Here is a 14,494-nt window from a genome sequence, read left to right as displayed (position 1 = left end):
TTCCATTCCATACTATTCTATCTCAGAATGACAACATTTCAGGAGAGCCATTTGAAGTTGGCGATTTCCTATGCTGCCCGTGTAATTTTTTTTTCGAAAAATGGAATATCTCGATCTCGTTACCCGAACGCCGGATGACTACCAAATTTTCACCAGTTGTAGATCTCGGTCCCAGGAACAACATATCTCTCGGAGTAATATAATTCTAAGTCGACTTAGAATAGTATGGAATGGAGCCGTCGATATAAACCATTCTCTTTTCGTTAATTCCAATAATACATTAGCTCAAAATGGAGTAGTTTTTCAATTTAAAAAATTATGTCAAGAATTTGCAATTCCTATTGAAAATATTTTTAAAAGTAAAAGACTACAATGGAATTCTCAAAGGCCATCTTCCATCCACACTGAAGCTAGTCTATCAAATTATTACCAAAAAGACGATAAAAAGTAGAAATATGAATTAGAAAAAATATTTTTAAAATATAAAGATCATGAAATAATTTTTTGCTGATGATTCTAAAACTGAAAATTACTCAGGAATTGGAATTATATATAATGACAGTGTATCGCAGACTCGACGTATTCCTCAAGAATATGCTCTATTTTTTCCGCGGAAGCATATGCAATTAAAACAGTTCTAGAAGAATTTATATCAAATAAAAGTTTCCAGAATAATATTGCAATTTTTACAGACTCTTTAAAAGCGTTGTACAATCCGTTTCTAATCAGAAAAATCGAGAGTCTCCTATTATTATTGATATAAACCTTTTAGCTAAAAGAGCTAATTTTAAAATTTCATTGATATGGATCCCTGGACACTCAGGGATTGAGAGAAACGAATTAGCTGATCAAGCAGCGAAGGGAGCTTATGAACAGGCTGTTGATGATATCTTTTCAATTCCGCCCAATGACTTAAGGGCTTATGTGAAAAAACAAATTCTAAATAAATGGAATGAGGAATGGATATCGTCAGCAGCTGACCCCCATACGGGATCAGTAAATAAATTATGGAAAATCAAACGAGATATATCTCCCTGGTCAAGTTCTATCAGAGAAAATAGAAAAGAAGAAACATTACTCACTACACTAGAATTAGGATCGGCCATTCGAGAACCACTCATGGTTATCTAATGGAGAGAGGACACTTACCTCCAGTCTGCGATGTCTGCCACGTTATTTCACTTACAATGAATCATTTAATTTTTAATTGTGCAAAATATGATAGAGAAAGAACTTTAAATTTAATCAATCAAAATCCTAAAATTGCTTTATCAAATGATGAAAATGAATTTAAAAAATTAGTTGAGTTTATAAATTCTACAAATTTAAATCAAATACTATGTAACGATTTTTTTGTATTATACGATTACACGGGAAATTCGTCCCGTTAGAGAAATCCTTTAGGAGCCTTTATGGCTTCGCAAGTTTTCTGAGCTAAATTTTATCATAATACGGTCCAGTTTCATTTAAAATACAAGAAAGACTCCTATTTCAAAGATGCCCTCCTTCTTCCTATTCCCATTAGAAGTCGAGAAAATTATCATTTGGAGCAGGTTCTGATTTAGGCCAGTTTACCCTTTTTTCTCAATCGATTTGACGAAAACTTGGATTTATTTAAAAAGTCTTGAAATTCTCAATGCCTTTCAAAAAATTTAAATAATTAAAATATTCATCAAAGAAAATAGTTTGCATTACTAAAGGTGGGTTCTTTAGCACCTTTAACACGCGCGATTTATTTTACGTTAGTTGCGAATTCATACGGTTTTTTTCAGGTCCCACCAATAATGCTTAATTCTGGGAGTCCCTGAACTCCCAAAGGAATGCTTCTGGTGGAGTCTAAAAATACTTTAGCTGCATTTGAGTGATTTCAGTACTTAATACATCAGATTCAGTAAAATCTTTGATTATAAATTTATCCTCATCTACATCTTTTTCTTTACTAGTCTAAATTGCCCTGTTTTCCTCTATACACTCAGTCCCGGCATTAAGTCCTTCGGGATTATGCACCTGACGGAATTATGCACACACAATTATGCAAATTTGCCTACCATCGGGAGTCAATTTATGAAATCATTTTTGAAATACGCCTGAATGCATACTATGTTGCTACGACCTCCCTGAAGCTGGCCGAAGGCCAGCCGAACGCGGGTTTGTGTCTTGGCTAAGAAAACCCGTTGCAAATTCAAATATTTTTTGTGTGTCTCGGCTAAAAAACACTGAGAAAAATTGAAATAATTATATAATAATGAAAAGAAAATTGCGGAAAATCTGTTTTTCATTGAAAATTATGGTGTGTGTCTTGGCTAAAAAGAAATTGATATGTACAATTTCCCAACTTTTTCTCTCTGAAAATTCTTTACGAACATAAAAAAATTTTGAACGAGTTCTCTGGTAAGTAACCATTTCAAAGGATTTATTTTCCCTAACAAATCTCTTTGTTTCCTGGACTGATCATCCTGGATGTGATACATGTATGCAAGTTTAAAGAAAAGTCGTGTTTCACCAATGGTTTCCTTCTACTAAATTTTTCCCTACGGGGTTGCCATTTATCTCACTACCCAAAATAGATAGCCCACTAAATCTCTAATAAAATGTACCATGTGCCATGCCTGACAAATCCTTTGTTTCCTGGACAGATCATCCTGGATGTGATACATGTATGCAAGTTCAAAGAAAAGTCGTGTTTCACCAATGGTTTCCTTCTACTAAATTTTTCCCTACGGGGTTGCCATTTATCTCACTACCCAAAATAGATAGCCCACTAAATCCCCAATAAAATGTACCATGTGACATGCCTGACAAATCCTTTGTTTCCTGGACAGATCATCCTGGATGTGATACATGTATGCAAGTTCAAAGAAAAGTCGTGTTTCACCAATGGTTTCCTTCTACTAAATTTTTCCCTACGGGGTTGTCATTTATCTCACTACCCAAAATAGATAGCCCACTAAATCCCTAATAAAATGTACCATGTGACATGCCTGACAAATCCTTTGTTTCCTGGACAGATCATCCTGGATGTGATACATGTATGCAAGTTCAAAGAAAAGTCGTGTTTCACCAATGGTTTCCTTCTACTAAATTTTTCCCTACGGGGTTGTCATTTATCTCACTACCCAAAATAGATAGCCCACTAAATCCCCAATAAAATGTACCATGTGCCATGCCTGACAAATCCTTTGTTTCCTGGACAGATCATCCTGGATGTGATACATGTATGCAAGTTCAAAGAAAAGTCGTGTTTCACCAATGGTTTCCTTCTACTAAATTTTTCCCTACGGGGTTGTCATTTATCTCACTACCTAAAATAGATAGCCCACTAAATCCCCAATAAAATGTACCATGTGCCATGCCTGACAAATCCTTTGTTTCCTGGACAGATCATCCTGGATGTGATACATGTATGCAAGTTCAAAGAAAAGTCGTGTTTCACCAATGGTTTCCTTCTACTAAATTTTTCCCTACGGGGTTGTCATTTATCTCACTACCCAAAATAGATAGCCCACTAAATCCCTAATAAAATGTACCATGTGCCATGCCTGACAAATCCTTTGTTTCCTGGACAGATCATCCTGGATGTGATACATGTATGCAAGTTCAAAGAAAAGTCGTGTTTCACCAATGGTTTCCTTCTACTAAATTTTTCCCTACGGGGTTGTCATTTATCTCACTACCCAAAATAGATAGCCCACTAAATCCCCAATAAAATGTACCATGTGCCATGCCTGACAAATCCTTTGTTTCCTGGACAGATCATCCTGGATGTGATACATGTATGCAAGTTCAAAGAAAAGTCGTGTTTCACCAATGGTTTCCTTCTACTAAATTTTCCCCTACGGGGTTGCTGCAGATGTGACATCCCAAAATAAGTAGCCCACTTCATCCTGAACATGATCTACCATGCGTCATATGCGAAGGAATTCTGACTTCCGGTTTATAAGCCCATGACTCTGACCCATGTAAGAAAAACTCAATGAGAATTAATTTTTACTAAATAGTTAATTCTCCCAATTTTCTCCTACGGGGTTGCTGCAGATGTGACATCCCAAAATAAGTAGCCCACTTCATCCTGAACATGATCTACCATGCTTCATATGCGAAGGAATTCTGACTTCCGGTTTATGAGCCCATGAGTCATATGAGAGATCGACGCCGAGAAATTTTCGGCGGCTGCGGCTAAAATTTTAAAAATGTCTACGGCTCGCTGCGCGCCGGCGCGCCAGCCGAGGATATCGGCTGCGGCTCAACCAGGCGCGCCGGATTTTTTTCATATTTTTCGATTACAACCACTATTATACACCGATTGTCCTCAAAATTATAAATAGAAAACGTTTAGTAGCAATCAAAGCTTTTAAAGGAAAACCTATCAATTTTAGAATTGAGCATGACATTTGCCTATTACTAATAAAAAAACGCACAATAAAGTAAAAGGTGAATTTCATTGGCATGTGATAAGGAAAATAATTTTATCTGAATGGCAAAATGTCCGAAAATTTCCCAAAATGGGGCAAATTGAAACAAAACTGAAATTATTTCAGAAGAGAACAAAAAATGCATTTTTACTTACTCCAAAATATTTGTAATCAGGAAACATTGGACAAAACTTATCAAAACTGACATTTAACTTTTTAGATGAGCTCTTCGAAAACATGAGATATATTCACTTAGCATAGAAAATTTACTGCTTTACAACTTCCGAAAATATGATTTTCGAGTCATTTTATATCGATTCTCAAATGTACTGCGGAAAATATTGTTGTGATGTGTAACTTATTACATTTTTCTCTTGACAAAATGTTCAATTGATATAATTTTACAAAAAATATATATTCTACAATTTCGAGATGTTCTTCTACTTTACACTTCTACTTTAGAATTTTAATGCGATTCACATTGATGATCGCTAATAAACATACTAAGGGGTAATTTGCAAATTTGAATCACTAAATATTTAGGATTTGATCTACCCAAAATCTTTTCTAAATAGGATTGAATTAATTTCAATAGAATATGGTGGTAGATTTATTGAAAATCTGAAGATAGAAATTCTTAGTGATTTTTAGTAATTAATATTTGATTTTATCTCCTCATAATGTAAATTATTTATTAGAGCAGTAGCCTTAATATTTTATATATTTAGGACTTACTTCAGAACTTTTGTAAGATAAATACTAGAAACCATCTGAGTTGATTGTAGAAGCACTTCACCTAATTTTGGAAATTCCATGATTGATTTTAGAGGTTCTCTTAAATCAATTAGAAAACACTGGAATATGACCACTCATCACAAATACACTTGATTTTAGAAGTTTTCAGTTTGATTTTTATAAGTTTCTCAGAGTCAATCTAAAAACAAGTTTATTTATTTATTTATTAGTTTTGAGCATGAGCTCTGAGGATGTTTTTACAACATCATACTACCTTGAGCTGTGCGACTTTTTTAAATATATTATTGACCCTATTATAGTGAAGCTGTGGCTCTTTTGTGCAAAATCTTAACTTTTTAATATTTAAGAAATGTGGGCTTATTAATTTGACAACCAAAAAGTGACATTTAAAATTCCCGTAATGCATGGTTTTTACGACATGTTATTTGCCAATACTTTTTTTTGTAAAATTATTCCACTATTCTTTTACTAAATTTAATCCTTTTTAGTATAGATTTAAGGTTTTAGAATTAGAAATTTCTTAGATGAGTAAAAACGGATAAATTGGCTCATCCGCAAAAGGATTGCTTTTAAAAATCCTTTTTTGAATTAAAGTTTCTCTTTATGTAGTAGGGTAAAATAACGTAATTTGGAACATGATCCAAATGGAAATTCTTCACAACTCCATATAAAAATATAGAATTTTTCATTAATAAACACAGTACTAAATTTCCATTTACAATAATTTCTCTGTTGCAATCTTATTATCGGATTCTTCGTGTTCCAGATAAATCTAAATTCCATTCACATTAATAAGTTTTAGTTCAGGGGCATCTCGACATTAATTTTTCCATACGTTTTTGTATAAAGGCACTGTAACCTAAAGGTAAGTTTTTTCTTACGGAGAATTGACTTATCACTTTGATATATTTCGAAATTGTGCGTTTAAAGCTATCTAAATATAAATATTTCATAATATTCGCCGAAAATACAAGAATTACGAGCAAATTTGTTTAAGATGCGATGCAATATATGTGCAAAATTTTTACAAAGAAAAGTGAAAAATAGTTTTACTAAATATTAGGTTTGATGGTCCGCTGTTCTAATTAAAAATGTTCCTATTTTTGGGTCAGGCTCTGAATTGATTTATTTTACCCTGTCATGATTCTTTTGCTTAATAAGTTTGCTTTTACTATTAAAATCGGATATTCCGACCAACTGTTTCTACAAAAAAAAATATCAACAAATTATGAGGTGTTTTAAAAATAAATAAACTTGTTTTTAGATTGACTCTGGGAAACTTATAAAAATCAAACTGAAAACTTCTAAAATCAAGTGTATTTGTGATGAGTGGTCATATTCCAGTGTTTTCTAATTGATTTAAGAGAACCTCTAAAATCAATCATGGAATTTCCAAAATTAGGTGAAGTGCTTCTACAATCAACTCAGATGGTTTCTAGTATTTATCTTACAAAAGTTCTGAAGTAAGTCCTAAATATATAAAATATTAAGGCTACTGCTCTAATAAATAATTTACATTATGAGGAGATAAAATCAAATATTAATTACTAAAAAATCACTAAGGAATTTCTATCTTCAGATTTTCATAAATCTACCACCATATTCTATTGAAATTAATTCAATCCTATTTAGAAAAGATTTTGGGTAGATCAAATCCTAAATATTTAGTAATTCAAATTTGCAAATTACTCCTTAGTATGTTTATTAGCGATCATCAATGTGAATCGCATTAAAATTCTAAAGTAGAAGTGTAAAGTAGAAGAACATCTCGAAATTGTAGAATATATATTTTTTGTAAAATTATATCAATTGAACATTTTGTCAAGAGAAAAATGTAATAAGTTACACATCACAACAATATTTTCCGCAGTACATTTGAGAATCGATATAAAATGACTCGAAAATCATATTTTCGGAAGTTGTAAAGCAGTAAATTTTCTATGCTAAGTGAATATATCTCATGTTTTCGAAGAGCTCATCTAAAAAGTTAAATGTCAGTTTTGATAAGTTTTGTCCAATGTTTCCTGATTACAAATATTTTGGAGTAAGTAAAAATGCATTTTTTGTTCTCTTCTGAAATAATTTCAGTTTTGTTTCAATTTGCCCCATTTTGCAGCCGATATCCTCGGCTGGCGCGCCGGCGCGCAGCGAGCCGTAGACATTTTTAAAATTTTAGCCGCAGCCGCCGAAAATTTCTCGGCGTCGATCTCTCATATGACTCATTGGCTCATAAACCGGAAGTCAGAATTCCTTCGCATATGACGCATGGTGGATCATGTTCAGGATGAAGTGGGCTATTTATTTTGGGATGTCACATCTCCAGCAACCCCGTAGGAGAAAATTGAGGAAATTGATTCTTTGATATGTTTGCTAATTTTCTTCATTGGATTTATGAAAATACATGTAAATGTGATTATTACTGAGTTTTTTCAACTCCTACCTAGTGGTATCAATTAAGTGGATCAGGATATTTTGTTTGAAATTTGTATCTTTATGAATTATGTTTTGAAAGAAAATATTGGAAAATATGAGAGAAAATATTTTATTTTAGCCAAGACACGCACCTTAATTTTCATTTAAATGAAGTTTTTCCTGAATTTTCATTTCATTTTCCTGCATTTATTTTAATTTTTCTCAGTGTTTTTTAGTCAAGACACAAAAAAAATATTTGAATTTGCAACGGTTTTTCTTAGCCAAGTCACAAACCCGCATTCGGCTGGTCTTCGGCCAGCTTCAGGGAGGTGAATTTGTAGTAGAATATAATTAATTTCACTAGGACTGACACTTCTTTCTGACTCGGGTCTTGGTAATTTTTAAGTCATATACCAATACCAATGGGCCTAGTCTCAACTCTGGCGAAGGGTTGGACAAGCTTTCATACATTTCTGCCCATTGCCCTTTACCATTCTAGTTGCTCTGCGATAGCGGCGATAGCATAAAAATTTAGAATATATATTTTTTTATATCACCATGCAATTTAATCAAATTTCAGAATATTGTAGTCTAGGATATGAAGTTTACAAAAAGTCGCGGGGTTCCAAGAGAACCGGAGATAAGGGAGGCCAAAGTTCGCGGAATTCAAAACATTTCTAAGGTTATATTTAACCGAATTTGATGTGTAAGAACGCAAATGAAAGGTCCTTACTAAGCCCATAGTCTAAGCGCCACAGTTGAGAAAGATAAACCAATTTTCATGATATATAAATCACAATTATCGCGACATCCGCTTAACCTACTTTGATGATTTACTTCGGCACAATTTACGGACATTTTAAGAAGCTTAGGATTGTACGAAGCATGGGACCATTCCTCAACAGAATGAACTGATTTAAGCTTATCAATCACTTAATTTCAATGATGTGTAAATATAATGCTTCAATAGTTATTTCCATTGAATATTAATTTTTATTGATTTACTCTGAAATTTTTTTGTGAAATTCTGTTTTAAAAACTAATTAAATGGATTTATTTTTTTTTCCATTCAATTCATACTTTTCATAGACGTGATAAAAAAGCATATTTGTGTTTCATTAACTGATGTCCAAACCATCGAAATTATTTCATTGCCCAATTTAGTTTTTTGATACTGACAATAATAATGTAATTAAAATTTGCCTATATTGATTTTATAATGAAAACTTACACAACTAACCATTGAACAGGGAAAAATTACATTTAGTGCACCTTTTAGATCAGAAAAATTATATGAAATCCAAATTCAGATCTTTTTCTTTCTCAGAAGTTTCCTATACATCTATCTCCCTTTTTGAACTCTTCTTCTTCTTTTGAATGTCACAACAATTTAGTTCAGTTTCTTTTTGAATGCAGGCCAATGAGACAGACATAATGAAACTTTAGAGAAAGACAGAGACGTGAATTTTGATTTCATGAATTTTTCCTGTTCCAAGAAGTGTGCCAGAGGAACCTGAATTTCGACAAAAAACTAATCTAATTTAGATAATTTACTTTGAAGATAGTTTTGGGCAAAATGTACATTTTTTATTTTCCCCTTGCCAAAACTTTTGATAATGTTTCGGATTTTAATGGCTCCGGCACAGCTTTTATGTCAGGAAAATTTCATGAAGTCAAAATTCACATCACTTTCATTCTCAAACGTTTTGTCTATGTCTATCCTACTCATTCACACTCTTCTTCTTCTTCTTTTGAACACCACGCCAAATTAAATTTAGTTTAATCCAATTTTGTGCCCAAGAAAAATATTTTGAGAAAGAAAGTTACGCGAATTTTGATTTCATAAAATTTTACTGATCTAAAAGGTATGCCGGGTGCACAAACTTCTAAATTGAGTATTATTAAATTTTGATTTTTTCTTAAACAATCTTAAGTTTTTGTCCCTAATTTATACAGTGCCAGAACTTTTTGCAAAATCCTTTCTTTCTCTTGGGTGTTAATTTCACTCACGCTCCTGTGACTTGAGCTCTTCAATGGCATCCTTGTGCCAAGAAAAGCGCTAAAAATAAAATGTTATATACAATAGAAACATAATAATTTTATGCAATGTTTATGTGGAATTTGCTTTACAACATTCAAAATTGCTTCGTTCTACACATGCTTATTAATGACTTAATTTATCTAAAGAGACGAACATTTGGCCAGAGTCCTGCATTTATTAAGAGAAAGAACATTATGTTCTTGGGACAATCCTACGTTAAGTCCATGGGATTCTGTAGTTTATAGCATTGAGGACTATCAATATGATTTTGGGGGTCATTGTCGAGGGAATGCTGAATTTGGCATTTGTTGATAGTTTGCATATGGATCCTTTCTTGGCTTCCCTTTCCAAGAACTTGGCGCTATCCACATAATCTCTTGAATGAAGTGGAGGATTTTCAGAGATAAACCCTCTAGCAGACTTCATATTTTTTTCTATAGCATGTGCCAAGAATCCTTCCCATTAAACAAACTAATTCTCGTAAATTATTTTCATTCGCCATTCAATTTTTTTCTAGCCTCTCTCGCCTTATTCAAATCTAGATTTATTTGAAGATTGTACCCATCGGCAATGACTTTGGAAGATAAGTATAAAGCGATGGAAAAGTTCATGACCTTACGTTAATGATTTTCCTATGGAAATATATTTGCTATTGTTTTTATTGCAAGAACAGTAACAATTTCTTTCTAATATGAAATATAAACGATACAATGTGTAGGAATTAAAAAAAAAATAGTTTTAATTTTTTAAGCATTTGTTATTTCATGAAATAGGGACAAAATGTTTATATTTTGTGAACTTGACAAAAAAAATTTAAATCAATTAAAGTTAAATAAAAAGTTCAATTGAATTTATTATAATACTTATAAATAAATTAATCCAAATTGTCCAAGCGTTTTTTAATACAAATAGGAATAAAATATAAGCGACAAAGTGTCCCATTTTGCTGAATGTTCTAAGTGGTGACATAATTAGGGGAAATTGGCTATGCTTTGTACGATCCCAAGCTTCGTAATGAATGAATAAATGTAACTCCGCAATATATTTTAAGAACTGGGTACTTTCTCCTAGTTTTTAAAATATGAATGCGATGAGTCACATTTACTAAGAAACATAGAAAAATTTAGTCCTTACGAAGTTTGGAATCGTACGAAGCATGGGCACTACTAGTTATATTGAAAAATACCAAAGGTTTCGCCAATCAAAGACTGTGTAATTGAGTAAAAAATATGACGGGATTAAATATTTATTTACACAGATAACAGATATTAAATTGGCTTTTATTTCTTATATGTATTATTTTCTAATTTATTCTGCAATGACAGAAAACAGGTAATAAACTCAAAAGTTTTTTCGGCACGCTAGTTTTTTCAGCACTTCTTCAACAAATGCGGCCAATGAGCACAAGATACACTGGACTAAACGGTCTGAACTTCGACATGCTTAGCTAATCCTGGAACCATACGTGCACAAACCGATAGATTTCAATTAATGTAAATGGTCAAAAAAGATTGTTTTTTCCCTGGGTCATATATAACGCGAAAGAGTTAGCGATTAAAATCCTTAAAACGATTTTTATAGGTTAAAGACCCAACCTACACTAAAAAACATATATTGCTAAAATTTCTTCTTCAAAATTGGATTTATTTAAAAGGTCTTGAAATTTTTAATGATTTCGAATGCTTTGAATCAATTATTAATCCGTAAAAAGAAGTATTAATAAGGTAAAGTGCCCTCGAGTCGACCGGTTCTTCGACTTGACCGATGGTCACTATTTGAATGTTTGATGGTGAATTACTATAAAATTGTCACTGATTTGTATTTATTTATGGAATGATTGACCTATTAATGTTAGATCATACGCCAAATATTAGTGCAAATATAAATAAATTGAATAAATAACTTTACCGGTCGACTTGAGGGCACTTTACCTTACCCATAATTTAATCAAGAAGCACTGTCCTTTTTTCTTCAATTTAAAGTGGATTAGACAAACTTTTTTTTTACTTTTGTACATTGTTCTCTATATTTATTTCTACTTACAAAAACGTTTGATATCGTACTTCAAGAAAAAAAAAATTTAATAAAATAAATGTGGAAAACAAAATATTTGAGATGAAATATTGAAAACGAAATTTTGAAGACGAAATGGGGGAAACTGGGGCACCGCCAAACACGGGGTAGCACCAAGGTGTTTACATTCACACTTCACCTCCCTATAAGGTGAATCACTAAATGCATTTTTTAGGTTATGAGTCAAATTTCTTCCGAAACACATTCCGAAGAATAAGAAGAAGAATGAAAAAATATCATTTGACAATTCCGAATAATTACTGTGATTCTCTTATTTTCACAGCTATTGTAATCGACCGATTTGATCAATTGTCTTTGATAATAGTACGGAATATTTCTGATTTCATAAATTACCTTCATAAAACACAATTCTCAAGAAAAAGAACATTTTTTACGCAACTTATACTACGATGCGACGCTAATACCTTTCTGTATTGTAAAAGTGGTGGATTATTTTTGCTGTGGGTGTGTCGTTTTGTCACAAAATTATTGCACCCAGGATTGTTTTGAGACACTTCGGAAGAAATTTACAGGTAATTAGAGGATTTGCTTCGAATGCTGCAATAGAAAAGACTTCCCTGTATGACGAATCAGTGTAAATCAATTTCAGGGGATTCCTGCTGCTTGTTTAGTGTGAAGATTTTAGTATTGCTGCATCACGCAATCACCACAGGAGGACACAGGCATCGATCTTCGATGCCTTCTACATGCTTCAGACCCTAAGTCAAAGTACGTAACGAACGTTACGTACGTACGTACATTACGTTTTTGAATCCTAACACTTAGTAAATTCTCGCGTAAGCAATTTTAAATTAAAAAATAAGTTAGAAATCACATTAAATATGTTTCGTGATACTACTCTTGAAGGTAAAAGGTCATTAGAGAATTAGTGGGGTGCAAGAAGACGGTAAAATTCAAATCAAGAAAATTTATTTTTCCTGATTTGAAATATTTATTTTATTTGGTTCTCAATGGGTCAATATAAAGACATAGCATTTCAATATCTTCTATATACAAGGAATTATTTTATTTTTATAAATATATATAAGTAGCGTTACAAATTATAACTAATGCGTTAACTTGCGCATCTTGCTTTGCTCAAGCGACTTAAAATAACGGCGGCGCTTCTCAGCTTGCTTTCTATCGTTATCTTGCATTTGACTATTTAACACTCTCATTCTGATTTTTATTCTAAGCCTTGAAAATTCATCAATAATTTGTTCTAAATTTTCAATGACTGGTATTTTTTCAAGGCATTTCAGGGCATTTTTAATAGCTGCAGATGTGTTTGCGACAAAGTTTTTCTTAAATGAAAACTCTCCTAAACTGTGAACTTTTTTGAAAATGCTGTCCATCTTAGTGCATAGCTCCATGAGGTCGATGTTTGGAATTACTAAACCTCCTCGGCTTCTCGCTTCAACCCATGACGATCTTCCCTGTTCCTTTTCTTTTTTGTTTAAGGATTTTGATCCAATGCTGGTGTCGATTACCATGAATTTTTTAGCGATATATCCTGAATTTGGAGAGGTCAATGGAGCAGCCACAGAGTGACGTTGTGCCGGTGACATGTGTGGAACAGCCACAGTGTGAAGTTGTGCTGGCGAGAGCTTTGGAGGCTGCACAATTGAGAAGGATGCTGAATCTCTTGATTTCGGGCTTGATTTCGGGTCTTCAAATTGGGTTCGCGGAATTGATGGTACAGCTGAAAAAATATATCTCATAGTATGCAAGAAGTAATAAAATTTAGCAAACTTACCCTCATTTTTGAGCATTTGTCGCGCCCCCGGAAACATTTTCATGAAAACAGATGTTCTCATGAAATCTTCAGCTTCGAAGTGGTCTGAGCAAATGCGGGGAAATTCAACCTTTCCACCGCAAAAAGCCCTCCATTTGAGTTTTACATTCTTTTCAGCTGTTTTTTGAAGGCGATCAAAGGATAAATTCGTCTTTTTTTGCCAAATACATTATCACACAAAGGAACATCACATTTCTGCGACATTGTAAACGTTTACCTACCATTTAAAAACTTTGACAAGTTGCATATTTTATTTTTCGGATTTCTTGGAATTTCTTCAGAAAATTTTTTTTCGCGAAACTTAAAAAAATCATTAAATGTGTTTAATTTTAGACTAGATTATTTGTGATGCAAATATCTTTCATTTTTTGTCCATAAATTTGTACCCAGTTTGCATTCAAATTAAAAATGAAAGGAGAATCACACCACACATAAGCTATAGCAACCTTACTCTGAATTTTTATTTGGCGCCATCCGAAAATTCGGATCCCGCCAAACCCGAGAAGCCATTTTGATGACGTAGATAATCTCATTGTGACGTCGCTGGTTTTAGTGATTCACCTTATAGGGAGGTGAAGTGTGAATGTAAACACCTTGGGGTAGCACCAAACACTAATTTTTTTCTAAACTACCTGAGGATAGTCTCGACCATTTCTTCTGTGGATAATGCATCCTTTTACTAAAGAATTTCTGTAAGTCTTGTCTCTTGAAGTCGAATATCTGATTAAAAAATCAGTGTTCGGTACTACCCCGTGTTTGTTTGTGCCTCTTTTTTCATTTACTGTTCTTCAGGGAATTGGGAAATTAATCGAAATTAGAGTAGCACTTACCAGCATTAACGTTGGTGTGCAGAAGACGAGGTTCCTTGAAATAATTGTAGCGCCGGACAGTGCTGTACCAGTAAGAGGCTACCTCCTGTCCCGTGAGATCAGTTACGAGTGCACTGATTGGGCAGCAGAAGAGATTCTGGCCCAAATTCTTATCTGAACGATAGTAGAATTCATT

This window comes from Phlebotomus papatasi, chromosome 1 (genome assembly GCF_024763615.1).
Source record: "Phlebotomus papatasi isolate M1 chromosome 1, Ppap_2.1, whole genome shotgun sequence".
Classification (NCBI taxonomy): Eukaryota; Metazoa; Arthropoda; class Insecta; order Diptera; family Psychodidae; genus Phlebotomus; species Phlebotomus papatasi.
Note: the sequence above shows the minus strand (reverse complement) of the source record.